The sequence below is a fragment of the Protopterus annectens genome, chromosome 2.part2 (genome assembly GCF_019279795.1).
Source record: "Protopterus annectens isolate FY-2018-M chromosome 2.part2, PAN1.0, whole genome shotgun sequence".
In the NCBI taxonomy this organism is placed as follows: domain Eukaryota; kingdom Metazoa; phylum Chordata; order Ceratodontiformes; family Protopteridae; genus Protopterus; species Protopterus annectens.
The window spans coordinates 457,251,284-457,278,782 of NC_056730.1; the positions used below are offsets into that span (position 1 = coordinate 457,251,284).

The 27,499-nt window shown below is 40.6% G+C and overlaps 1 protein-coding gene across 2 annotated transcripts in view; it reads left to right on the forward strand.

Moving 5' to 3' along the window:
* GCNT4 (glucosaminyl (N-acetyl) transferase 4) overlaps window positions 1-27,499 on the forward strand; it is a 430,511-nt gene that overhangs the window by 147,049 nt on the left and 255,963 nt on the right. For both annotated transcript variants that reach the window (XM_044063953.1, XR_006363845.1), the window contains exon 2: window positions 24,399-24,515. The gene's annotated coding sequence lies outside the window, so the exon portion shown is untranslated. The remainder of the gene's footprint in view (window positions 1-24,398; window positions 24,516-27,499) is intronic.

A 27,499-nucleotide genomic window follows, 5' to 3' on the forward strand; every position in this document is an offset into this window, starting at 1 on the left:
CCCTCACCTGCTTTTTAGTAACAGATGCAGGCCATGCCTGAATAGGTTCCACTTTGGCAGGTTCTGGCCTTATCTTACCACTCTCCATTCTATGTCCTGGGTAGGAGACCTCTGCCATACTCACCTGAAATTTGCTCGGCTTAATGGTCAATCCTGTCCTCTGTAGTCTGCCCAGCACCTCCATGACGTGCTGAAGGTGCTCTGGCCAGGAATGACTGTAGATGGTAATATCATCTAGGTAAGCAAGGGTAAATCCTTCTCCTCCTGCTAGGATATCATCTACCAGCCTCTAGAAAGTCGCTAGGGCATTCTTTATCCCAAAGGTCATCTTTGTGAACTCATACAAGTCAAAAGGAGTCACAAAGGCTGACTTCTCTCTAGCACTGGGAGTCAAGGGCACTTGCCAGTAACCCTTGGTAAGATCAGTGGTTGTAAGATACTTAGCCCCACCCAGCTACTCTAGGTCCTCATCTGTCCTAGGCATGGGGTAAGCATCCGACTCTGTGTGACTATTTAATTTCCTGTAGTCCACACAGAACCTGGTGCTGTCATCCTTCTTTGGCACCAGCATCACTGGAGAGGCCCAGGGACTGTTGGACTCTTGAATTACCCCTAGTTCCAACATCTCCTGTACCTCCTCCCTTAGAGTCTGTTTGGCTCTCTCAGGCACTCTATAAGGGGCGTGCCTAATAGGCCTTTCAGGTCCTGTATCCACCTGGTGCTGCCCCAGGTGGGTGCACCCTGGTTTTTGAGTGAACATATCCCCATATTCCTGCAACACTGCTCGGATTTCTCGAATTTGGGTAGGGGATAGCTGCTGGGACATTGTTACCCTTTCCACTGAGGTGTCAGCCCAAGCCTCACTGAGGAGATCAGTCCTCAGATCTCCCTCAGACTCCTCCTGCAATTCACTGCAAATGCTCAGCACAAAGGCCTCCCTATCATGGTAAGGGTTCATCATGTTAGCATGGTACAATTTGTGCCCCTGCCTTCTGCCTAGCAGTTCCACCATGCAGTTAACATCACTTACCTTTCCTACCACCTTGTAGGTTCCCTCCTAAGCTGCTTGCAGCTTGTTGTGTCTGACAGGAATGCGAACCATTACCTGCTGCTCCACATCATACTCTCTAGCTCGAGCATTCCTGTCATACTACACCTTTTTCTGTTGTTGGGCTTCTGCCAGGTTCACCTGGTCCAAGCCCATGAGTTCCCTGAACCTTGTCTTGAGGTTTAGGACGTATGCCACAACAGACTCCTTGTGAGACTCACACTCACCTTCCCACTCATCTCAAATTAAATTTAGGGGTCCCCTCACCCTTATGCCCATACAGCAACTCAAAGGGTGAAAAACCTGTGGATTCCTGGGGAACTTCTCTGTAAGCAAACAACAGATGGGGCAAATATTTGTCCCACTCCCTCTTAAACTGATCTGCAAATGCCCGTAGCATGGACTTGATTGTAGAGTTTAGCCTCTCAACAAGAACATTAGTTTGGGGATGGTAGGTGGTGATCTTTATGTGCTTCACTCCACAGGACTTCCACAGACAAGCCAGCAGGTCCGACATGAAATTGGCACCTCTGTCAGTCAGTATTTATTTTGGGAAACCTACCCTGCTGAAAATCTCTAACAAAGCATTTGCCACCTTCTCTGCCTCAATGGAGGACAAAGCCACCACCTCAGGGTATCGTGTAGCATAATCCACTACCATAAGGATATACTTTTTCCCTGTGGAACTTGGGGTATGCAGAGGACCCACAATATCCATAGCTACCCTCTGAAATGGCTCCTCAGTCACAAGCAAAGGCATCACAGGAGCTCTCACCTTATCTCCTGCCTTGCCTACCTTTTGGCACTGCTCACAGGTCCTGCAGTACCCTGTTACATCTCTGGAAGTTCCAGGCCAATAGAAGTTCTGCATAATACGCCTATTTGTACATTTTATGCCCATATGACCTGCAAAGGGAATATCATGGGCTATGGCTAGAAGCGCCAGATGGTAGGCTCTAGGCACTACCAACTGTTGTACTCTCTCACCTTCTAGCCCTCCCTCAGGGGTCCATTCTCTGTAGAGTAACCCTTGGTCCATGTATACACATTCCCCCTTTCTTGAGATTCAGTTGCCTTCCTAGCTACCTGCCTCAGGCCTTGCAATGTAGGGTCTGTGAGCTGAGCCTGTCTCAGCTCTGTCCTTGTAACCCTTCTCAGCTCTCCTTCCACAGGAAGTCTGGCATCCTCTGACAGTGGTGCCTCACTGTCAGCCTGGGTACTACTACTCACCTCTACTTTTGCAGTCACTCTGTCCAAAGGAACATCCGTACCCGCAAGCAGCTGTGGCTCACCTTCAGTCTCACTGCTACAGAGTAGCGCCTCCCTGAAGTAACCACCTCAACAGTCCTTGCTGCAAGTATGTAGTCTGTCTGGGTCTCCCTCAGGCTACCAGACCCACATGCTTGTCTCCTAGCCTGACTGCGTGTAACTGCATAAGCACATGGTACTGCTTCATCCAAATCCTTCCTTAGGACATCTGCAGGATGGTAGTTCGGTACAACTGTTGTCTCAAGACAATCTACTATTGGCATTTTGTCTTTCCCACTTACTGGCACCCTCACCTTTTGTTCCCTGCCTTGCCTCTGTGGACATCTGTATGCCACATGGCCCCACTGGTTGCATGCAAAACATTTAACCCTAGCTCCTGGACATGTACCTGGACTAGTGGCTTCCCCTGCTACTGGCAGATTCTGTTGGGGCAGTCTGTGCTGCCCACTGTGGGTTCCTTTAGACCCATGAGCAGTACTGGAAGTCATGTTCCTGTACAGGGCTGCCCTTCTTGCCAGCTATAGGTCTCCCTTCTTCCCCAACTCATCTGAACTAGCACATTGTCTATCAAATAACCAGATCCTCATGTCTTCAGGCAAAGTGCTATGGGCTTGTTCCCTCACCAAAAGATATGCCAGCCCTTTAAAATGGTGACCTGACATTCACTCACCCACCTATCGAAATAAGTGCTCAGTTCAGCAACATATTCACACACACTTTCATCTTCCTTGTGTCTATGCTTATGAAACTTTTTCCTATACTTTTCAGGAGTTAGCTTAAACAGTTCTAGCAGATGCTTTTTAACAACAGTATAATCAAAACATGCAACATCAGACATTTTTGACAAAACCTTTACAGCTTTACCATGGATTAAGGGGGTCAGAAACCGTACCCAAAGCCTTTGGTCAACACTATACTGTTTGCATACCCTCTCAAACATATGACTGAAACTATCAAAATCATCCCCCTCTTTAAACTGTGGAAGAAATGTACTGACATGTTGTGCTTCTGGGGTCCAGTTACTCCCTTCCCCATTACCTCCATGACTCTGATGATGAGTCAGCATCTCCTTCTAATGCTGCCTCTGTCTCTCCTTTTCCTCAGCTTCCAGGCGTAGCAGTTTCTCATTCTCCTCAGCCTGCAACCGTTGCAGCCTCTCATTGTCCTCACTCTCTAGACACCTCAGTCTCTCAGTTGCTTCTGTTTCCACACACCTGGCCTCCAACTCAAGTCTCTTTAGCTCCAGATGGATTTTTAAGTCCTCTGAAGAATGGCTGAGCTGTCAGTTCTCTGAGGGTATTATATCTCCACTGCCAGTCTGATTGTCCTCCTGGTTACTGTTTTCTGATGCAGCTGTAACCAAGGCTGCAGTCAGGTCTCCCTTAGTCAGGTTTCCATCCACTAGTCCCCTAGTCTGGCATATCTCAGCCAGCTGGCTCCTTGTCAGCTTTCCATACTCCTCTGCTGACATGCTGCCTGCTCACCCTGACTAACTAAGCTAACAAAAGAAATAAAACAATTGTGATCTGAACACTGTGTAGCTGATTTAGAGTACATAACACCTTCAAAGCTCACTGTACACAAGCTACAGGAATTCACTCTACCTACACCACTACACGCCAATTAGTATTTGCCACCAATTAATATGTGATGAGGATATCCCACCACTGCCAAACAATTAATATGGGATGCCCATGCCCTGGCCCAGCAATCAAGGAGCCTCAATCCTCACCACTAACACCAGTGAGGGGCGTCTCATATAGGAGGAAAGGATAACAATTACACACAGTAAAGTGCAATTTCCCTTAAGAGCACCCATGCTCTCCAGGTCCCCAATTAAGACTCCCGAGTGGCACAGCTATAGGGTCCAGATCTCAGCCAACTGGGCAAGTTAAAATCTCCAGCACCCTCTCTGTCCAGCCACTGCTTTGTGTCCCTGCCCAAGTAGCTGACACACACACACTTTGAGATAAGAGTTTATACAACCACACAGACACTTCTGGGGAAGGCTGGCACAGGTTGTCCAGCTGTGCCCCTTTTACCCAGACTATACAGTAGAAATCACTGCCACCACCCAGCTAATATTTATCAGCTACTCAAAGGCCCTTAAAAGGGTGTCCAATTATTACTGTGCTATATTATTATCCAATTGGTAGTATAACTAAACAGTCAAGGCTTATTAGAGTGGCTTGGTATAATAATCACTATAAATATTCAATGTGCTCTAGAGCTTAAATTATCTCTACTCAAAACAGTCACAGTTGAAAGGCTTAAACACATTTAATAAATACTAAAAGCACAAGACAATACTTCTTACTACACAGTGCTAGTAAAAGTTCAGAGATCACAGAGAAATACTTAAAAAATTCAGTAGTACAGTTTTGACATCACAGAAAAACACTTAGTCTAATATTTCTAGTTTCTAGCTATTTCTAAGAGAAAACACAAATCTAAGATAAACTTACTTATAGAGCAGGACAGTGCTGTGAGTTGGATGGTCAAGAAAAAATGCTTAAAGCTCTCTGATTCTACCTCTTTTTTTTAAAATCACATTCCTGGTTCCCATTACATCATTCTTCACACTTCCCTGGGTTCTCAGGCTAACAGAAACTACATTTACATTCTTAACATCTTGTGTTATCGTGCAGCTGGTCAGGAAGCAGAGCAATAAAAATACATTTGCATGTTTAAATCTAGCAATTTAACTCTTGGTTAAAACGGTAAAAAGAAAGTCTTCATCTAGACAAGCCGGAGCCGACTTTAGATCAAAGGGTCACAACATGTTTTACATGGACAGCAGAGAGCACTGTTGTTTCATTTTTTTCAGTTCCACATCTAATTGCAGTTTTTTTCCCCCATTTAAGACAACAAGCCTGTGTCTTACATTAATATTTACAAATGATAGAATTATCTATAAAATACTATCTGGCAAGGCTGGCAGCCTTCACATATATATGTCTGTGTGTATACGTGTATATATATATATATATATATATATATATATATATATATATATATATATATATATATATATATATACATATATAGGTCTACATCATTTCACTGAAAACTCATTTCACTGAAACTCATTTTGTTGAAAGTTATATATAGCCTTTTCACCACTGCAGTGCGGTCTTTGAGTTAGTATATAAAGTAAGGGGGGGCACAGCCCCCCCCCCACATATTGTAAACATTTTAAAGCATACAAATGGATACTTACAAGTTCAATGAATGACTCTTTCTAGAAGACAAAGTTTCATATTTTGTTTTCTGTTTGAACTGAAGGTCTGTGTTCACTTTTTGTAAATAAAATAACTATTAGTGTAGTTTCTGTTTGTGCTGTGGCAGTTGGGCTTTTCCTTTTTTTGCTACTTGAATGTGTGACTGTGGGCTTTTCTTTCTTGCTGCTCAAATGTGTGACTCTGGAGTTTATATATATATATATATATATATATATATATATATATATATATATAAAATCTATCTATAGGAGAATGGGATATTTGGGTGGCAAAACTTCCCACATAGGAGTGCAGATGGTTGGCCCTTTCCAGAAAAAAGAATAAAATGGGTTTACCTTGTTTTATCGAAGTTTGAAAACTTCGAAACCCATATGGCCGAGACCATATGATCAGAGTTTGAAACTTATGATCAAAGTTTTGAAACTTTGAACACTGTGAATTGAGATCGCTGTACAGCGCAGAATGGGAGATTTATAATTTTCCTCGCTGTAGTGAGATCTAGGAGTTGGTATATTTAAGTAGCAGGGGGTTGGGGGTGCAGGGGGCTTGCCCCCCCCTGCAAAAACGTATAGGTAATGTTTTTTGTTTTTGTTTGGTGATTTTGTTGTGTTTACGAAGTTTCAAAACTTCGCTCATATGGTCTCGGCCGTATGGGTTGTGAAGTTGTGAAACTTCGATAAAACAACATAGACCCATATATATATATGTATATGTGGATTCACTTCATAACACTGAAAGCTCAAAACACTGAAACCAAAACACTGAAACTTCAAATTTTTGAAAACTCAAAACACTGAAGACACATATCATACATATACTGAGTTTAAACAACATACATAATAGCACTTTCCACCAAGTGTAAGTAGGGGGAAGCCCCCCAGCACTCCCCATTTGGGGGGGCATTGCTCCCCCACCCCCTGGTACTTGTATATATCAACTCCAAGATTGCACTTAGTGAAGTGCAATCTTGGAGTTGATATATATAAGTAGCAGGGGTGTGGGGGGCACAACCCCCCACATGGGGGGTGCAGGGGGGCTTGGTGGAAAGTGCTATGATTTATGTTGTTTAAACTCAGTATATGTATGATATGTGTTTTCAGTGTTTTGAGTTTCAGTGTTTGGAGTTTTCAGTGTTTTGAAGTTTCAGTGTTTTGGCCTTCTGTATTATGAAGTCTTCTCATTTTCAGTGTTTTGAGTTTTCAGTGTTATGGAGTGAATCCGTATAAGTATATATATATATATATATATATATATATATATATATATATATATATATATATATATAAACACACACACACACACACACACACACACACACACACACACACACACTTTGTCGGACTTGCTTGTAATCTCCAGTTGCATCTGTTTTGAAACCTCTCTGGAGAGGGATACCACTTTTTTTCTTTAATTTTCTGTCTCCATTGGGATATTGGGTGGTGCTGCTTTTGTCATGGTGGTTACCATCAGACTTAATGTGGTTAGTACAGTAACATGCATATTTTCATATCCCACTGCCATGTTTCCAGGAACTTGAAGTCTTTGAACTCTGTTCATTGCAATCAAGTGTTGTTTCCTCTAAAGCTTTGCAGTATGTAATTATTCTATCCTGCCTCCTCCATGAAGGAGAAACATAATGTCATGCAAAGTGTATTTCCTTTTATGTTCGTGCTGTAAATTTTCTCCTCATGTCTCTATATTCTTATAGACATTACCTACTTCCATATTTTCAGCATGTAATGATGTGAAAACATCTTCCCTCTCTCTCTGTCTTCATCTTTCACTGTATATGTTCTTCCTTTCTTATGCTTATGTTAAATTGTTGTAGACCAGGCACGGAGCATAGAATTTGAAAAGATGTTTCATGTCTCATATCCATTTTCATGCATACTACACCGCATTGCAGTGTACTGTTTCGATAAGAGTGCACAAAACCACCAATTTCATGCTTTACTGTGACACTGTGTTGCTAATTATTGTTGAATGTGTTTATTAGTGTAGTCATAAAATTGTGCCAACACTGGAATTATGTCAGGGGCCAATTTCTTTCCATCTCCCCTAACTCAGAATTAGAGACCGTTTTAAAATGATTACTCTAATTAACTTAAAATTAACAGAACAGCAGTTTGTGCACTAATATGCATGTTCTAAACAATAAGAAATATGAAACTCTAATATCTGATATTTACTGACTGACTTACTCTTTAGCTGTAATCCACAACTGTGTCTGAATATCACAGGATTTATGTACAGTTGGCATGACTGGATAATGAGGGTAAAGCACAAATGCTTAAACAAAGCCAAATGTGGAAAATCCAGCGATACCCACACCCAGGAATAGATAATTGCTATTATACAGTGACATTATGTAAGAGAGAAATTATTCATCTTTCTTACATAATTTCATTATGTGACAGCATTTCTCCACTCCATACTAATGCAATGAGCATGTATGTCAGTATATCAGTGAAGTGAGAGGTTCCTCTGTACCAGTGCACAGTTGGATGGTAGTTCTCTGCATCAAGGAAGCATTATATCTATAGCCCAGAGTATTCACAAGGTTCTGGCTCAGTATTTGCTTCACAAAGGTTCTGAATTCAGTGGCTCTGTTACTTGGGGCCCAGGGGGTTCTGGCTCAAGAAAGGAAGAAAGCAACTGATCCCTGGAATATGTTATAAGCAGTGCTAAGATGCCTAAAATTATTCGAGCATATGTAACTGCAGTCCTAGGAGCTCTCAAAAGGCAAAATTTCTGGGTGTGAGACTGAATAAGTAGACTCAGATAGCCTTTTAACCCGGACAAACAAAAGAGTCTATCCCTTTACTTCAGCCCACATATCCTTTCAGTCCGTGCAAACTGCATGGACCCTCCTTCAAGCATTAGGGTCATCCGCATCTTGTAGTCTAGTGCTTCCCAATGCCAAACTGCATATGAGGAAGCTGCAATGGTATCTCTCAAATCCTTCAAGTATAGCACTGCCATGATTTGGACACAATGGTTCAAATAATACAGCCAAACCACAAAAAGAATTTTTGTGGTGGGCTTCAAATGTATCACCTACCTTGCCTTCAAATTCAGGAATGTCACCAAGAAGCCCGAGTCACATTGACAACGACAGATGCCTGTCAGATTAGAACGGAGCTCATCTAAGGGACAACAGGCCTCAAGACAAGTGGCCTGGAAGACTACAGCATCTAAATATCAACATAGGAAGGAGATGTTAGCAGTCCAGAACATACAGGTGGCTTTCAAGCAGTTACTTCTTCCAGGGGCTTTGTTGATTCAACTTCTTCAGGGCAACTGTCATGTGAGGTACATCAACAAACAGGGGAACACATTCTTATCCTCTATCAATGAACACAAGCAATGCATTTTATGGGAGACTAGCTCCAGCTTGCATTATGTGGGAGAGGCAAGGTTTCTGCGAGGAGCACAAGAACTCCTTAGCTGATGTGTTAAGCAGACAAATCATGGATGAGCACGGTGGAAACTGGATCTTCATGTATTTCAGAAATTGACAGTGTCATGGGGAACTCCAGACATGAATCTGTTAAACTTCTCCACTATAACAGTAATAGACCCAAGTTTACCACAAAGGGTTTCATCACGCAAAGGTTTCTTTCAATGCTCTTTCTTTCAGTTAAGGAAAAATCTTCATGTAAAAAATTCCACTGTGTTCTTCTTCCAAACCTCTCTTAAAGGTCCTTTCCAAAGCTGCAAAGGATGATCAGACAAGCCAAAGGATGATTTTAATAGCTCCATGTTACCCACTACTAACACTGGTACCACTACTAAGGAGTCTGGTAAAGGAAGCCTCCATAGTGATACCTTATCTCGGAGTTATCTCAGAAGAATGGTCATCTAAGCTTCTCTGTCTTCAGCTTCACAGCCTGGCATATTCTGTGTCTAATAGCCTGGCACAGCAACTTCCAACTTCTCAGCTCCTCAACAAGTTTTAAATGTGATTATGGAAGTTAGAAGACCTAGTACAAGGAAAGTGAACGGAGATTTTTATTTTATTTTACAGCAAAGAATTAATTTGAGATTTCTGGGCCCTAATTTGAGTGGTGCTCTTCAATATCTTACTTTACTCAATATCAAATTTTGTCCATTGTCCTCTCTTCCATTAAGATTCATGCTGCAGCAATTTCAGCTCACTATGATTTCACCTTGTTTCGCATCCTTTGTTCAAGCAGTTCTTAGAGGGGCAAAGAATATAAGACCCCGTAGAAGAAGCTCCTACTCCTGTTTGTGTTGGAAACTTGTACTCCTGGCTTAACACGGAGCCTGCGGCTACCCTGCTGGAGTGCTATACTTGAATTGAAATACTTGTCATGGAAGACTGCTTTTCTCTTGGCTATTACTGTCGCATAAAGGGCCAATATGGCGGTAGGCCCTTATATTGATTTTTCCATAAGGATTTTCCATCATTACGGTATCATTACGTATCAATTTATGCCTAAGGTGGTTTCTTTCCTGTGTGTGCTTTAAACCAAACTATTCATTGCCCGCTTTTTATGCAGACCCCCAAAATAAAGGGGAAAAGATTTTTCTTTGCTGAAGAATGTTGGAAAAATCCAACAAAATATGTAGGACAAAGGGGTAGAAACAGGGAGAGTTTTTCAACATTGCATCAATACAGTTTAAAAGTTAATAGAAGAAGAGGTCTTGCATCTACGTGCATTTTATGGACAACAGGAATATGAAACTCGTTGTGTATTACTGAGTGACTGTAACACTCGATTTACTAGAAATTCTAAGTTCATCTTATAAACAAAGGTGTGATATCTAGGTCCAATGATGTCATTGTTCAACTGTATTTGGCATTCATCAGACCTATCATTGAGTACAATCCCCCTTTGATATGTACCTAACCAAGCACATTCAACAATTAGAACATCCACAGAGGTTTCTCACTAAATATACAGGAGATAAAGTGTCCTGTGCAGATCGCCTCAAAACCCTATCCCTGTATCCTGTCTCCTACAGGCTGTTGATGGGAGATCTGTGTCTGGCATACAAGGCATTGTCAGACCACACTCATGATGGACCTGCATATCCACAAAACAAACTGTGCCAGAATTAGCCATTCTAAAGATTTAAACCTTTCCTGTGATATAAATAGGACCTGGTGGAGATAAAAGTATGCATCCCAGTGACTACCTGTTCTTTGGAACTTCCCATCCATGTGAAGCAGGGTTCCTTCCTAACCCAGTTCAAGTGCAACTTGGAAAACTGGATTGGGAATAGGAAATTCATCCCTGATTTGACACCTATGTCTCTAATGACAAAGCCAGCCTGCAAATGGTTCATCTTCCAGGCCCCTGCTTGTAAATGTTTATCTCCCAAGCCCCTGCTCTCACTTTCTAAAGGTAACAGAACTTGTCAGAGATTTGGGATGCATGGCTAGGCTTAAAAATGCCCCAGCGGTTGTTCACCTAGTACACAACTATGAACCCGTGAACCTATGAATCTGTATAATGTACTAACTGCACAAATCATCAATACATTCTATATTTTATTCTGTTGGTATACCCTGCCTTTTTATTAACCTATACCTTCACCATAAAGTGGGCATTATTGCAAATTTACATGTTCTGTTGACCAAAATATCTATCTTACAAAGATTGTTTAGACAGACTAACAAATTACAGCTTTTTGTTTTCCTTATCTGGATTTAAATGTATTTTAATAATCTCACTACATGTATTTTATATTGTGATTTATTATTTTGGTAAGTGTCTCTTGAGCTGTTATTTTCACTGCTAAATGAATACTGACCATAATGCAACATGCAGGGAGAATCCGGTCTTCTGAAGTTTCACACACACACACACACACACACACACACACACACACACACACACACACACACACACACACACACACACACACAATGTCTCTGATGTGTTGTTGCCATACTAAGCATCCATTCTACAGATTTTCTTTCCACACCTGCATTTTTCAAGTGTCTTTTTTAGCCAGTAAGAAAGAAATCATGTTTTTACCTTTCTAGTCACAGTAAGTACTGTATCTAACATCAGAAATTTAATAACTCCTGATGAAGGGTTCCTGCAAACCTAACTTATGTTGGTCTAGTGAAAGACATATCACATATGTGTTCCAGTGTCTGTGTTTTCTGTTAGTTGACCAGCACAGCATTTATAATAATTTTTTTTTTAAATCAAATTGAAACTGATTCCTGCAAGATTTATCAGAAGTTGTTTCAATGTTTATTTTTCAGGGCATCATGCTCTGCTGTAGCTCCCTGTTAAACTGCCTGAGCATATTAACATTGCACTGCACTGCAGAATTTGCAGCATTTAAATACAAGAAGTTCACAGAACCTTTTTACTTGTAGCTACATCTGACTTGTTTTAGTGCATAATGTGGTCCTACATGGACTTAATCTAAGTAGCTTCTTGGAAAATAACATTATACCCCATCAGTAATCATTTTATTAATTATATGCTTCATTACTGAACATTCTATATTTAGAACATTGATTGTTCTTACATTTCATTGTTGCAGTATTCATTGCAATAGGGATCCCCTACCAAGGGTGGCCTGATGTCTGGCCAGTATACCAAAGCCTTTAGATTGCTTTAAGGTACACTGTACATCACAGCGTGTGCTCCTCCCATAGTGTAGGGCATAAACATGACATCCAGATGTACCATCCTCAGAATTTCTTTGCTGTCAGTCCAAACCCCATCTTTTGTCCGTCAGTCTTCTACGCCCCTTCCATTGCTGGTTCACCAAGCTGTTTCAGATAAGTGCCCTGTTGAGGTTTTTGTTGTCTTATCTTTCTTGTGCTATATTGTTGCTTGTGGAGTTTCATATCATCCATGAAGGGTAAATGCCAGTGTGGGAGACAGATTCCCCATAAAGAAAGTCTGGAACAGTGTATGTTTTGCCTTGGCGCTTCGTAGGACCATATGTCCTGTTCTGTCTGTCAGGCCTTTGTTCTCAAAACTCTTTGCAGTAGGCTTTCTTCTTTGGTGCTTTATCTTGAGAATCAGTGGCTTAAGCTTCTTGCTAAATACACAGTGGAGGGAACTTCCTGCTGCGAGAGACAGCCATCTGGGAAGACAAAGGGCAAGAAACCTAGGCCTCCTTCAGACATCCCTCCCGAGGTAAGTGATAGCTCAGACGTTCACCCTGCTACATCATTGGATTCTTCTGCCACAACCGGGTTGAAAGCCGATGGAGATACAGCCTTAGGGACATCCGAGGAGGCATTACAGATGTCTGCTTTGGATGTTCAGGGGGAAACGGGGCTGATTATTTTGGAGGGGCCTAGGGGTGTTCCCCAAATTTTAGTGAAAAGAAGTCATCCCTACTACAATTATTGAATGCTGTCCAGAGTCAGAGCCTTCCAGATTTTTTAAGGACGCCCCTTAAATAAAAAGCAGAAGACTATACTTATTTCCTCAGATCCTAAGAATCCACAGAGTGAATAGTAGTCTTTCGCTCAGGGGTTATTTAGTGCTTTGATGGCTTTAAAACCTCCTCAGGGAGTTTCTGTTCCAGCCCCCCTCCCTTGGTCTTCTTCCCCCTAAGAGACCCAGAAAACAGGATTCCTCAGAGGAAGAGGAGGCAGTTTTAGATGAGGAATCCCTTGCTTACTCCTCCCAGATTCCTTTTCTCCTCCCAGATTCCTTTTCTTTTGGAATATGGATCAGAGGAAGAGGAATTGACCAGTCCTGGTGCACCCTTTGAAGAGTTTTGTTTTGGGGACACTATCTCTAGGATGATGGAATTGTTTTAAAGGGATTGTGCTCAAGTTTCTGAGATACAAAAAAGGTATTATGAGCTACTACGTATGGATTCTCACAGACCTTCTGCTGTCCCTCCTGTTTTGGCTGCTTTGTTGGGTGCCTTTTCTAATGCCTCTAAGGCTACAGATTCTCAGCCCCTTGTTCCCAACCCCAAGATTCCTGATAGGTTCTATAGGGTGCTTGAGGATTGTAAGTTCTTGTACAAGTGTCCTTCTGCTGATGCCTTGGTGGTGTCAATAGCTTCTGACAAGCCTTCTCAATTGCTTCCTTCTCCTAAGTTACTGCCTTCTGTTAATGATAGCAGAGCTATGGCAAGCTAGGCAAGAATGTCTATACCTCTGCTACCTTGACTTTTAGGGCTGTTAATTATCAGACCCAAATGTCCAGGTACTTGCTGGTTATGCTTTCCCAGGCCTGTCAGGTGATTTCTGATATTCTAGACTCTGAATGTAAAACTTCTCCCCTTTCCCTTTCAGATACTTCCTCCCAGGTGACTCTTCATTCCATCAAGTGTAGTTGTGATGCAGCAGATGTTTCTTCTAAGGCTGCTTTTTTTGGGTCAATGATGAGGAGGTATTCTCAGCTTCAGCTTCAGCTTCAACCTTTGCCTGATGATATTAAGGAGTTGATGGATGCCCCTCTAGATAATAAACACTTGTTTGGTGAGGCTGCTGCTGATTTGTTCAAGTCCCTTCAGGATAAGGGCAAGGTTTTACAGAGACGTAAACGTGTTTGTTTCTCCTATGCCTAAGTTTCAGAGAAACTTCGTCAATAAGTCAGCCTTTGTTTGCATGCACTCTCCTCCTCTTTCTGAGGTTAAAAAGGGTGGCAAGTGGGCTTCTGTGAAGGCTACTCAGACATCTGTGCCTCAGAAGTCTCCTTTTCCTGGTAAACCAGGGGCTATCTGACTATCCTATTCTACCTAGCCATTTTCCTCTTTCTCTTCGCCTTTCTGTCTCTTTCTTCCTGTTTGGCTAAAGATTACTCAGGATTCCTGGGGTCTTTCCATTGTCCGCCAGGGGTATTTCATGGTTAGGAAAACTCTTCTCCCTTTTATTGGAAATTCTCAGCCCCTCAGGAACAGCTGTGCTTCTTTCCAGGGGTGCTTCGAGATCTTTTGACTCGGGATACTATTGAAAAGGTACCCATGTCACAAAGGGGGAGGGGTTTTACTTCAGGATGTTTCTAGTGTCCAGGAAAGAGGGTACTTTGAGACCAATTGTAGACGTCTCTCATCTAAACACTTTTCTGAAGGTGCCCTCTTTTTGAATGTTGTCCCTTAAGACTTTGTTCCCTCTGTTGCTTCCTCAGGCTTATCTGTTGTGTCTGGATCTCAAAGATGCTTATCTCCATATCCCTATTCATGCCCCTTTTCGGGACGTTTTTATGTTTCTCTGTTGCTTCCTGGCATTTTCAGTTTTCTGCTTTGCCCTTTGGCCTTTCTGCTACCCCAGCGGTATTCACCAAATGCCTTGCTCCTCTGATTGCTTTTTGCTGGCTTCAGGAGATCCAAGTCTTTCTATACTTGGATGGTCTCCTGTTTCAAACATCTGCTGCAGAGATCTTGTTGCAAAATCTTCATTTTGCCATTTCCCTTCTGCAAAGCCTGGGCTTCACAATAAACTTCAAACAGTCTTTTCTGACTCCTTCTCATGAATATACAAAGGGAGGCAGATGAACAGAACAACATACAGGCATGACCTTGAGCAATGTTACAGGAGCAGTATCTCCTGCTACTTTAAATAGTAAAGATATGGATAGAGTACATGTGGTGAAAGACCAAAATCCTGTCTCTATAGTTAATTCTGGTGATAGTCCACAAATGACATCCAAACTAGGAGCAAGACAGAAAGAGTTTGATAACCTCATTTTTCCAGAACTCCCTGTTACACAAATTATGTCCATGGCTGCTGATTTAATTTCCATGATTAGAGGTTCACAGGCCCATCTGATAGCCAGGAAGAGCTCTTCCAGACCTATGAGATGAGGGAACATTTCATGGCTAGGGACAGGAATATTCTGATTCTAGGAAACTTCCTACTTTCCAAGAAGAAGAAGCAGCAGGGCCTTAGCTATTCCTCGTGTACTTTGATGTCTGGATGATTTGTATTCTGACACACATCCACTACTTATATATGAGAGCTTTAAATTGCCTTTTGACTTTGCAGGAAGTTGTACAAGGTTCAGTAGGAATTGGCCTTCAAAAACTGGTCCTTTCCTAATCCAGAAAAGTTTGTATTTACAAACAAATGGCTCAGTGATTGCATTGCTCAGGCTAGGGAATAATTTAATTACCCGCACCTGGACGGACTGCCTCATAAGCGGGACGACAAATTGATATTGACAAAAACCTGGATTATGTCAGCATCCTGCATTCTCTACTGGTCCATTAGCAAAACTACACATGAGAAAGCTTCAATGGTACCAGGAAAACAGGGTATGTCCAAAAAAACCACAGATAACACAGACCATGACTACAGATGCCTCAGACCTAAAGGAAACACATGGCTTTTCAACACCAACTCCAGCAAGGCCATTTAATGTGCAATGCAGCTTTGGGAGAAATCACTGAGCCTAAATATCCAGTACAATCCCAGTTTGTTCCAGGAAAAGACAATGGATGCCCTCTCATTCAACTGGAACTTGCTAGCAATCTATGCATTCCCACCTCTACCACTGATGACCTCAGTATTACTAAAGATCAAACTGCATCTTCTTCAGACTGCAACTAACAGCCTGGGAGATCATAAATATATAACTTCTCAGCTTCTCTCCAAGGAAGTTCAGCGGATACTAACAGAGGCTCAAGACCATCCACCTTGCAATTTCTCTCATGGAAGACAGCTTACCTTTATGCAAAGGTGGTATGGTAGGTTTCTCTTAATCCATTCATTCATCTGCCTGCTTTCTTTTCTTCAATCCTGAGAAAGGGGAAAAACTTTTGCATACTTTTGGACATCACAGACAAACTGATACTACCCTGGACAGAACCAAGGCCAGTAGGAAGTCTTTCTTGAAGGACATAGTACAGTTTTGTACCTACCATAAATGTAGATGTCTGTACTTTTGTGTGAAGCAGCCCTGGAATGGGGGAGGGGAGCAATTCCATTGCAGAGGACGGAAGAGAAGGAAAGTATCCAGAGAGCGGAATTCTTTGAACAGGAAGGAACAGTAGTAAATTCTTTGGTTGTGAATGTATCTGGTTTTGCTCTAGGAGCAGCTCACTTCTCAGTACTTAACAAAGGATTGTCCTATATTCCAGCTACAACTTCTGAATTCAGTGATGTGATTGTAAATATAAAATTGTTTGGAAGAAATGGTACGCTGAGAAGCATATATGGTAACAACATGTATAATACAAGAAATATTTTTAGAAAGCCAAGCACATCTGTCCCACATCTTAACTGCACAGTTGAGACATTTTTGAAAGTATGTGAAGTTGAACTTTTCAAAAAATTTAGCAAGATGTATTGAAAACATTTTTTTTTAATTTAATGTGTGTAGAGCAAGCAGCACTCAAAGAACTGCAGAACAATGATAAAATTTGAATATGTCTGGCGGATAAAGGAGGGGCAATCATTGTAATGGATAAGGAAGATTATAACAAGAGGATGTATACATTACTGAATGATGTGAACACATATAGAAATATAACCAGACTGGAGGTTAATAGACTTGTCTGTTATTAACCAGACTGGAGGTTAATAGACTTGTCTGTTATGTCCATGGCACCTTATCTGAGATGCTTATGAGCAGACAGATTATGCCAGATAGTTATAGTTACCTGCTTGTAAATGAACCTATACCAGCGGTGGGGGTGCTGAGGTAGAGTTGTCACCTCACAGTAAGATGTTGTCCGGTTCGATTCTCAGCTAGAGCGTCTTCTGCGTGTAGACATGCGTGAATGGGTGTACCTTCGTTGAAGGTTGTGCATCAGGGCTGGTAACTCGGCACGTAAAAATCAACTACCAATCATTAGCGGACCGGAGTTCCGCTGTGGCGACCCCTAACTGGGAAAAGTTGAAAGACACAACAACCTATTTGGAAATGAACCTATGATTCATATAATCAGTGGTCTTCCCAAAATTCATAAAGACCATGAGAATCCCCCCATGCAGCCTATTATGGCAGGCAGTGGGTGGGTCACGGAACCAGCCTCAGTCTTCGAGGAAGAGAAACTGAAACCCATACTTAGGACAATACCCTCTGTATTAAGGGATACAGAGCAATTTTTGGGTTCATTATATCACCATATTAGCTGTTCCAAAAGAGCACGATGAACTATCAGTTGGTAACATTTGATGTAAAGAACCTATTCACCGTGATACCGAATGATTTTGGAATAGATTCTGTAAGGATGTTTCTTGAAGCTAAAAGTAGCTATGATAATAATACCATTAGTATGATTTGTATGTTACTGGATATGTTTGTATTCTAAGACAAAATATATTGGCAAAAATGAGGAGTTGTGATGGGCACCCCCTGTGCTAATAGTTATGCCAACCTTGTCTTAGCTAAGTGGAAAGAAGAATATGTTTTGAATGATTATGACTTCTCTACTTGCATGAAGTATTATAAACGATTGTTAGATGACATTTTTTTATGCTATGGGATGGAACAGTTGAACAAATGGGAAGAATTTAAAGTGTATTTGGAGAAGATAACATCATTTTTTAAACTTAAATAAATGTTTCTCCTTCCAAAATGGATTTTTGTGATGTTGGTATTAATAAGAATGTGGATGGCATTATTACTACATGTATTTTTTGTAAAGAATTTTGGAAGAACAATTTGCTGTATTGAACAAGCATGTGTACCCAGGTTTATATATATATATATAAGAATGTCCTTAAAGGGGCAATTTCTGAGGACATCACAATTGCATAACATGGATGCAGACTATTTAGAAACATCAGAGAATTTGAGTAGAGATTTCGTAATGAGAGGATATAGGGAGAGAGAAAAATAAATGCATCACTGACACAAGTTAAGAGTTTAAGACAGACAAAACGAAAGCTCTACTTTGCTAGAAAGAACAGTAATGTCACAGATTCTTTGAACCCCTTTGCAAATAAGGCTCAAAAAAACAAAGTGGTTCTAACTTATGTGAGTGATATTAGCCAAGTCTGTAATGTGATTAGAAAGAACTGGAAAATCCTCACGACAGATGAGAGCATTAAAGGGATAGTAAGTAAACAGCTTTCCGTTTGTTTTAAGAATAGTTGAAATCTGAAACAAAGACTATGTTTTGAACAAAAAGTGGAAAGTAGTTTTTCAAATAGAATTGGCACCTTTCCTTATTGCTGTTGTAGAGCTTGTACATACATATTCAGAAATAACACCTTTGTGCATCCCATATCTAAGCAGACTTTTTTCCCTCTGCAATATGCTGATTGTAAAACTAAAATATGATCTACCTAGCATCATGTCAAGCATGCAGCAGTTTTTATATTGGAAAAACTAACAGATTATTCAAGAAAGGCGCTTGCAACTTTTGAATGATATCTGGCTGCAAGATACTAAAAATGCTTTAGCCAAAAAATACAGGACATGAGTTTAACTTCATGGTATTTCCGGTTATTAAAGAGAATATCAGAGGATGTGATCTTGTAAACAACATGGAACTTGCAGAGGTTCATTGGATAGCCACATTACAAGCAGACAAGAAACCTGGACTTAATGTGAATGCTGTGCTTAAGCCCGCCCTAAAAGGGCATAGATTATTTCTGTAATAATGATTGGGCATTGCCTGTGGAAGCTATTTTGTATTTAGTAGATCTGATGGACACTATGCATCCAATAGTTACACTAGTTTTAGAGACTTGAGAACCGTTACTACAGAGCAAAGGCTGCTTAAGCTTTCTATCTTTCCCTACCAATTTTGCCTTCACTGTGTTCTTTAGCCACTTTTTGCATTTAGATTTTTTTTCTTTCTTTAACAACAAATAGAATGGAACATCAGTCATTATCATGCTAACATATATGCCAGATAACAACAGTTTTGTTGCACTAATGAAATAGTAACACAGGTACTTTTTAATTTAATTTGTTTATCTCTTGGCCTGGTAAGAGAGAGAGAGTTTTTCCTTAAACCTTTTTCAGCCGTGATATGGGTCAGAGGGGCAAGGGTACATGCAATATTTATAGATAATTAAGAGTAGTCCGTCAACCCATGTGTTTTAAGATTCCAGATGTGAGTAAAACATGAAAACTCTGCACAGTGACCAAAGGTCAAGTTTTAAACCCCATATTGCTGTGTTGCAAAGTAGTAACTTTAGCCATTGAACCACTATGCTACTTACCTTAACCATTAAACCACTCTACTGATATCCTGTATATCTGAGGGAAAATTAACCTAAGACTTGAATCAAATAACTAGATTTTTTATGACTGTGTATTAAGTACCTTTATGTAATTAATTTCTTCTAAATATGTCTTACATAAGTTGACATCTGTTTGCTATTTTTATATACAAGAAAATTATTTGAGCATTAAATCTATCTTTGACAAAAACTGCATATTGTTGGGGTAGGAACTATTCTTAACTGCAGAGCATTATTTACTATAACACTGCAAGTCTTCCTATTTGGGTGGAGGTATTGCTTTCATATTCTTTATCACTTTCCATTTACTGGTAAGTAAGAGGCTTTCAGATATAAGTGGATGCTGGAACACTGAACAAATTGATGGTCATAAATTTAGTATTATTAGTCTACAGGGTTTGACAGAATCTGGATTTTGGCATTATCATTATGGTATTACACAGCTGTAGAGCAGATACTGTTAATTTACTGTTACTTTTCAAAGCATCCCCAGTACAGGGACTTAGTATATGGCAATTTGCAGTTTTTCTTTTGCGTGCAGTTTTTCTTTTGCCCCCTAGCACCTTCCAGCCATCACTCTCCCTCCACCTAGCCTTGACTTCATTTATTCACCTATGGGGTAAGAGCTGACTGTAGGGGGCGTAGTCCAGACAGCTGCGAAGGAAGTTTGTTCCTTCCACCCACAATGCTGCTGTCATATACCATGGCTATGCTCATTCTGGTTGTCTGAGGTTCCATGCAAAGAAATTGCTTAGCACATCCAGCGTCTAAGTCCACCAATATACATTGGTGAAGAGAATTTATTTTTCTAATTTGTGTCCCTATCTCCTTCCTTCATAGATATGATATGCACACCACAGACATAGGAACATATAATACTGGCCTGTGCTTCTAAGCATGCACTGCCCTCAGGCTTCAGTGGCTGGCCTTCTTTGGCACTCCCATATGCCCATCATGTCTTAGCCTGTCTGTTTGCACTACAGGCCAGTGCAGCAGAAGGTTAATCTGCTTGCATTCCCCAGTGATGGGTAGGTCAGTGGTGGTCACTAATTCTCATCTCCCCTGTTTCCCCAGAGTCTGTGTTGCTATGTGGTCCTAGTTGTGTAGTCAAGACTTTCTATGTCATAGAATTAACAGTAGCTGTAAATATTTTGCAATGCCTGTTAGGTGTCTAAAATTCATATGCATTTATTTCCAAGTGAGCACTCTTAAATAAAAAAAATATTATTTAGAGGAAAGTTTTGGTTAATCATGTAGAGTCAGAAAATTTGTAGGGACAATGGGTTTGATATCTCTTAGCAAATGATAAATTAATAAAAGATGATTTACATGAGAAGGAGCATATTTGTGTTTCAAATTACTTTGACTAGAATTGTATTATTGTATGCTCTGAAAGAGACACATGGGCAAAGTCAGGTTTGTAAGTATTTAACTGTGCTGCATGTCTTTCTCTTAGTCTTTGATTAGTAGCTTTCTTGAAGATTTCAGCTTTTGTGGATTTCCAACATCAAACATATCACTCGTATCAGAAGCCTTCCAAACAATCCTGAACACCAAACCTAATTGGTATAATATTTAGTATCATCATATTCAGTATACTGTCAAAAAACTCACCATAAGCTAGGCCAAGCTAGCCTTTCTTTACATAGCAAAACCTATCTCACAAACCAAGGTTGTATAACTACTGTATCTGTTCTTTTACTACCAGCATCTTCATAAACCTCCATTCTACACAGGTAGACAAATTTGAACAGTGTCATAACGGAATTACTAAACTCACAACAAACCTACCAAATGGATCACATCACAGTATAACCCATAGCCAGCTCAACTGGTTGGTGTTACCAGACGCTCAGCTACACCCAGTTAAAAATGGTTTACATGAATCGACAACAAAGTTCTCATTTATGGGTAATCTTCAGTAGTACATTCCTGCTCAAGAGCTGCAATCCAAAGACCAGTTTGTTTTCAAACTCAGTAAAATTGTCCCTCCTATAATCAAACAGGCCAGAAACATCCATGATTTCAGAACCAACCATGATTTCAGAACCAAATTTAAATCATACCTAAACTCCACATGACTTTATTGTTGCTCCTGTCTATTCAGACATTCCTCTTTAAATCACAGCATCTAACAGCATGTTGTAATGGAAGAGATTAATCTATGATGCAATTATGAACAATGCCTTTCTTTGACATAGCAATATCACTTTTTTTGCTTAATAAGGGTTGTACGATGTAGTCATTTTCAAGGTTAGAATATTACAACTTGTTTACATAACATTATCCAGTATTGCTACAAATCATACAATATTATATTTGCTCCTATGTGTATATTATATTGTTTTCTTTTGCTGTTATGAAGTAATGCGCCATATTTATACTTATTTTCTTGATGTTTAAATTTTATGCATCTTTTCTCCTAGTGCCTCTACTGAAAATGGTTTTCCTAGTTAGTAAATAAATGCAAAAAAGCAAATAAATACACTTTTTGAAGGAAGCAGTATGTTCATGAGGGGGCTAGTTTGTTGTAGTACCATTGTATTTTCTATAAGTACTGTTACTGGAATGTAAGATAGTCAATTAGTAAATATGAAAAATAACAGTAGGCCCAGGACACATCTTTTTAGAATACTTTTTGTTAAGTTTTAGTGAGAGGAAGTAAGCTTTTACAGCTATAGCATAAGTGCGGTGTATAAAGCAGTTACCTTCAGCAAAGCAGAATATTCTCCATAACCTGTAGACAGTTCACTGAGTGGGAAGAAGGCTTTTGCTGACATACTCGGATACCTTGAAATCGTTGAAGATGCTTCTTATTTGGTTGGTCTTCATTTATACTCGATAGGATTTAGTTTGTTACTTAGAGTGCGGATGATGTAGCATGTGTGTAGGAAGCTATGCTGATTTTGGAAGAATGAACCACATTGCCAGAGGCCGTGTAAAAGCTGTTCATGTAACACCTTTTTCCAGATTTTTTTTTAATACTGTCAGAGAGAAGTTACAATGTCCTCTTTCCTGTCATCTTGGGATAGTATGTAGGATGTAGTATGTAGTATGAGTGATACGACTGAAGTGCATTAATGGTTCTGTAATAAGTATTTCTAATAGCTTGGGGGGGCAGGTAAAAGTGATCAGGGCTTGATAATATGTGTCGGGTATCTCTGGTAATAATGTTCATGATGCATGTAATGAGGCATTTGTGAAGTTTAACCATAACTGTACTTGAATGAGAGAGGTAGCATGTGTAATAGCCTGTGTTAAGTTTTTGAGTGAGGAGTGTGGATGACTTAAATGGTTTATCAGTTCATTTAAGTTTGTTTACCAAGGTAAAGCACTGCTCTCCATAGACTAGTTTCAGGCACAGCTAAGCTAAGTACAATCACAAAACTATTTACAGATATGAGTAAGGTGAGGAAAGAATGTTCATACACCTTCACCTAGAAAAGGTGGTTACAGATAAGACATTAAGCCAGTAGGTCGTACATTCAGTATCAAAAGAGAAATGAATCTGACCGTGTGTGGATGGTATTTTACAGACAAAAGTAAATGACAATAGGTATTAAATTCCTGAGCTGAGGAAGAGGAGGAGTACGATGAAGGAGTAAGTATGTGTGTGTGTGTGTGTGTGTGTGTGTGTGTGTGTGTGTGTGTGTGTGTGTGTGTGTGGTGGGTAAGAGTGCTTCAGCTATTATGCTTATTACCCGCGGTGGTGGTGCTGCGGTAGCGTTATCGCCTCACAGTAAGACGCTGTCCGGTTCGATTCTCAGCTAGAGCGCCTTCTGTGTGGAGACATGCATGAATGGGCATACCTTCGTTGAAGGTTGTGCTTCAGGCCTGGCAAGCCGGTACATAAAAATCAACTGCCAATCATTAGCGGACCGGAGTTCCGCTGTGGCGACCCCTAACCGGGAAAAGCCAAAAGACACAAACATGTGGACAGCTGCTCTGAGAGTTGAACTTTGTAATACTTAATTGATATCATGAGCTAATTATATTTTAGATTTCTTTCTAAAATCATCTTGGATTTGTTAGGTAACAGGCTTGTCAGTGCCTGAAGCAATTCTGTTTTTACTTCATTTCAGCTGTTTTGGCTCCCAGTATACAAGTGATACAGAAAAGATTTGTAAGTCATGATCTCACTTTGATTAACAACATGTGCATATGTGTGTGTGGGAGTGAAGGAGAGAGAGTGGAAAAATCAGATGTGTGGGTACTGCTGTCTTGTACTGCAAAACAATTTAGCTTTTGCGATGTGCTGTTGTTTGGGAAAATATGTCAGTTGCCTTTGAAACTGAACTTAGGAATATTAACTTTCTTATCAGATGTGGGCTGTAAATTCTTGGGCCATGATGCCTGGTTTGTCATTACTTTCCACCTGATTTTTTTTATTTACATAGTATACTATATACTTCTCTTCTGTGCTAGGTAGTATCACAGACATTACTGTATGTGATGATGGATTCAAGTTGTGCTACAGTTAACATTTTAGCTTACTGATTATTGAACATACACTGAAGATTTATTTTTTTAAATACCTGACTCTCTCCACTCTCTACCGACCAGAGCAGACTGGCAGACTTCACCATCGGAATGTATGTTTTCACTTGTGACAGTATTGCCTGAAAGTAGTTAGTACAAGCTGCTTTTAGAAATTTGAACTAGTAATATTCAGAATCCATTCTGTGACTTTCTGAGAAGTTTCTCAAATAAATCCTTGCAATATTTCTTGTTCCAGGGTTGTGAAGTAGCAGCCTATACAGTGTACATTGCAACTAAACCTTCTCATGTGGTCTGAATTCTGGCTATGCAGGAAGTGGAAACTACCCTAAAAGAAGACTGCTCATTCTACCAGGTAATGCATTTTACTTATTACACGAGAAGTACATTTGTAGTAGTAGTAATAGTATAAAAGCTGGCATGGATTTTATGACATTATATTTTCCATTTGTGACAATTATCTTTCATTTTTGGAAAAGCTGCATAACTTGAATATCTGTTACTGTACTCTGAAAGAAGTTTGAGGCTCTTACTGAAGTCCAAAAAATTATTACAAGGTGTTATGCCTTGACATTTGGTCATCTTCCTTCTTGGAAGTTTAAAGTAGGTACCACTTTCTGCTACAAGAAAAACATTTTGTCAAAATTGTAAGTGTAAGAACTAGTCAAGCTAAAAGTACTTTGTAGAAGACATAATTGCTATGTATTTTGTATGCCTTGGCAGCAAGGATGATTTCCAAGCTGATTAGAACAGATGTCCTTCTATATCACCGTTACAGTGCTCTATACAGAAGGGATCTCCTGCCTTGGGCAGCCCAATGCTTGGCCAGTTTGCATAAGCCTAAAAATGTTGTATGCACCGTACGTCACATTTATGCTCCCCGCATAGAACATAGGGCATAAAAAGGACGTACAGACGCAACTACCCAAAACTTCTTTGCCACCAGTTTGAGTGCCATTTTTCCCAATTGGTCTGAATGCCTGTTGCTGTACTGAATATTTAGCAACACCAGATAAGTGCCCTTTTGGGGTTGTTTTTTTTTTCTTGGCCTATTCTTCTGTGAAGGATCATTTGTCAGCCATTTCTGCTTGTCTGCACTTGAATTCTCCTTTAACTTCCCATTTTAAGGTCAATTTCTAAAAGGTGTCCTGCATATTAGGCCTCCAAGAAAACCTATTCCCCCTTCTCGGGACCTTAATTTTGTTTTGGAAAAATTGACTCAGGCTCTTTTTGAGCCTGTAGATTCTGCTTCTCTGCAGCATTGTACCTGGAAGACTGTTTTGTTGCTGGATCTTACTTCTGCTCGAAGGGTTTCTGAGCTTCAAGCGCTTATGGCCCTCCCTCCATTTCTGTTTTTTTCACAGGGACAGGGTGTCCCTTTGTACTAATCCTTCATTTATGCCCAGGCTATTAAATTAGTTGTCCTTGAATCAGTTGGTACAACTCCTTTCCTTTTTCCTTTTCCTCAGTGTGCTAGTGAGAGGGTCCTGCATACCTTGGATTTGCACAGACAGCTCAGGTACTATTTGGATAAAACTAGGACTGTTTGTAAGTCTTATCAGCTTTTTGTTGCCTTTCATCCCAGGCTTTGGGTTTGGTTGTTTCTTAGCAAACTATCTCCTCCTGGATATCTAAGACCATTTCCTTTTGTTATTCTTTTCATGGCAAATCTCTGTCAACTTCTGTTACAGTTCATTCCACTAGGGCTGTTGCCTACTCTTGTGCCTTCTTCAAGGGGGTTGGACACCAATTCCATTCCTGAAGCTACTACTTGGTCTTCTGTCCATACCTTTACTAAGCATTATACGTGGGATATGGTTTCTGTGGCCAGAGTACATTTTGCTGAAACCATTTTATGTGGGTTTGTTGCAGGTTCTCCTCAGCCTTCTACCTCCTGTTCTGTTTCTTGAGCTTTTTAACTCTCCCTTCTATTTAGAATACTGCAACAGTGATATAGAAGGACATAGTACAGTTGTGTAAACTCTTACCTTAGTAATAGATGTTCTTCTCTTTACTGCTGCAGAATTCGCTGTCACCGTCCAACCCCCTCTTATTTGTTCATTTTTTTCTTTCTGGATGTGCATGGACTCCTTCATCCTATGGAGACTGTTCTCTTCTGGGGCAATTCAGTTCTGGGTAGTTTTGTCCGTATGCCCTATGTTCTGTGTGGGGAGCATAAATGTGATATACGGCTCATACAAGATATTTTAGGCTTTTGTATACTGGCTGAGTGTCGGGCTGCCTTGGGAGGAAGGTATCTTCTATGTAGAATACTGGAACAATGAAGAGAAGAGCATCTGCCGTTATGGTAAGATTTTACACAACTGTAATCTGTGACAGCAGATGTGATAAAGATGCTGGGTGAGATAGGGGAGAAATGGCTCCTGAGGGTACTAAAAGCAGTGTGGAGAAAGGTGTATCCCAGATGATGGCAGAATAAGCATACTTGTGCCAGTGTACAAGAACAAAGGGGACATCCACAACTGTGGGCAGTACAGAGGGATCAAACTCCTACCACACTGCATGAAAGTTCTGGAGGGAATGATTGATAAACAGATATGCAGAGTAGTAGAATGTAAGATGGGAGGTGAACAGTTCGGATTCAGATCAGGATGCAGCACAATTGACCGAATGTTTGCATTGAGACAGATACTTGAGAAGAAGCTAGAAATGAGGACAGAGTCCATCTGGGCATTCCAAGACTTGCAGAAAGCATATGACAAGGTCCCAAGAAAGCTAATCTGGGCAGTACTGAGGTGGTTTGAAGTCCCAGAAATATTGGTAGAATTAGTGCAGGCTATGTACAAGGACCCAGTGACTCACGTACGAACAGTGTTCGGCCTCACAGAGGGGTTCTCAGTGGGAGTGGGTGTCCATCAGGGTTCATCTCTGAGCCCACTTCTGTTCATACTGGTGATTGACTACATTAGCAAACAGGTTGGAGGGGACAGATCAACAAAGCTGCTGTATGCAGCCGATGTAGTAGTACAGGCAGACTTTGAGCTAGAACATCAGCAAAGGATAGGAAAATGGAATGCAAATCTGAAGGCACATGGGATGAAACTAAGCACAGAAAAGACAGTGGTAATGGCAGCAAATTGGGGAAATCAGAAGAAGCTGAGAATGGAGATAGAAAGGAAGAGAGTGGAACAGGTAAACAGCTTCAAGTATCTGGGAGGGGTGGTTGAGGAGACTGGTAGTCTGAATGAAGAGGTCAAAGCTAGAATCAGAGGGGCTACAGCCAACTGGCATAGAGTATCAGGTGTAGTCTATGACAGAAGAATGCCAAAGAAGCTGAAAAGCAAGGTGTACAAGACAGTGGTGTGACCAGTACTACTG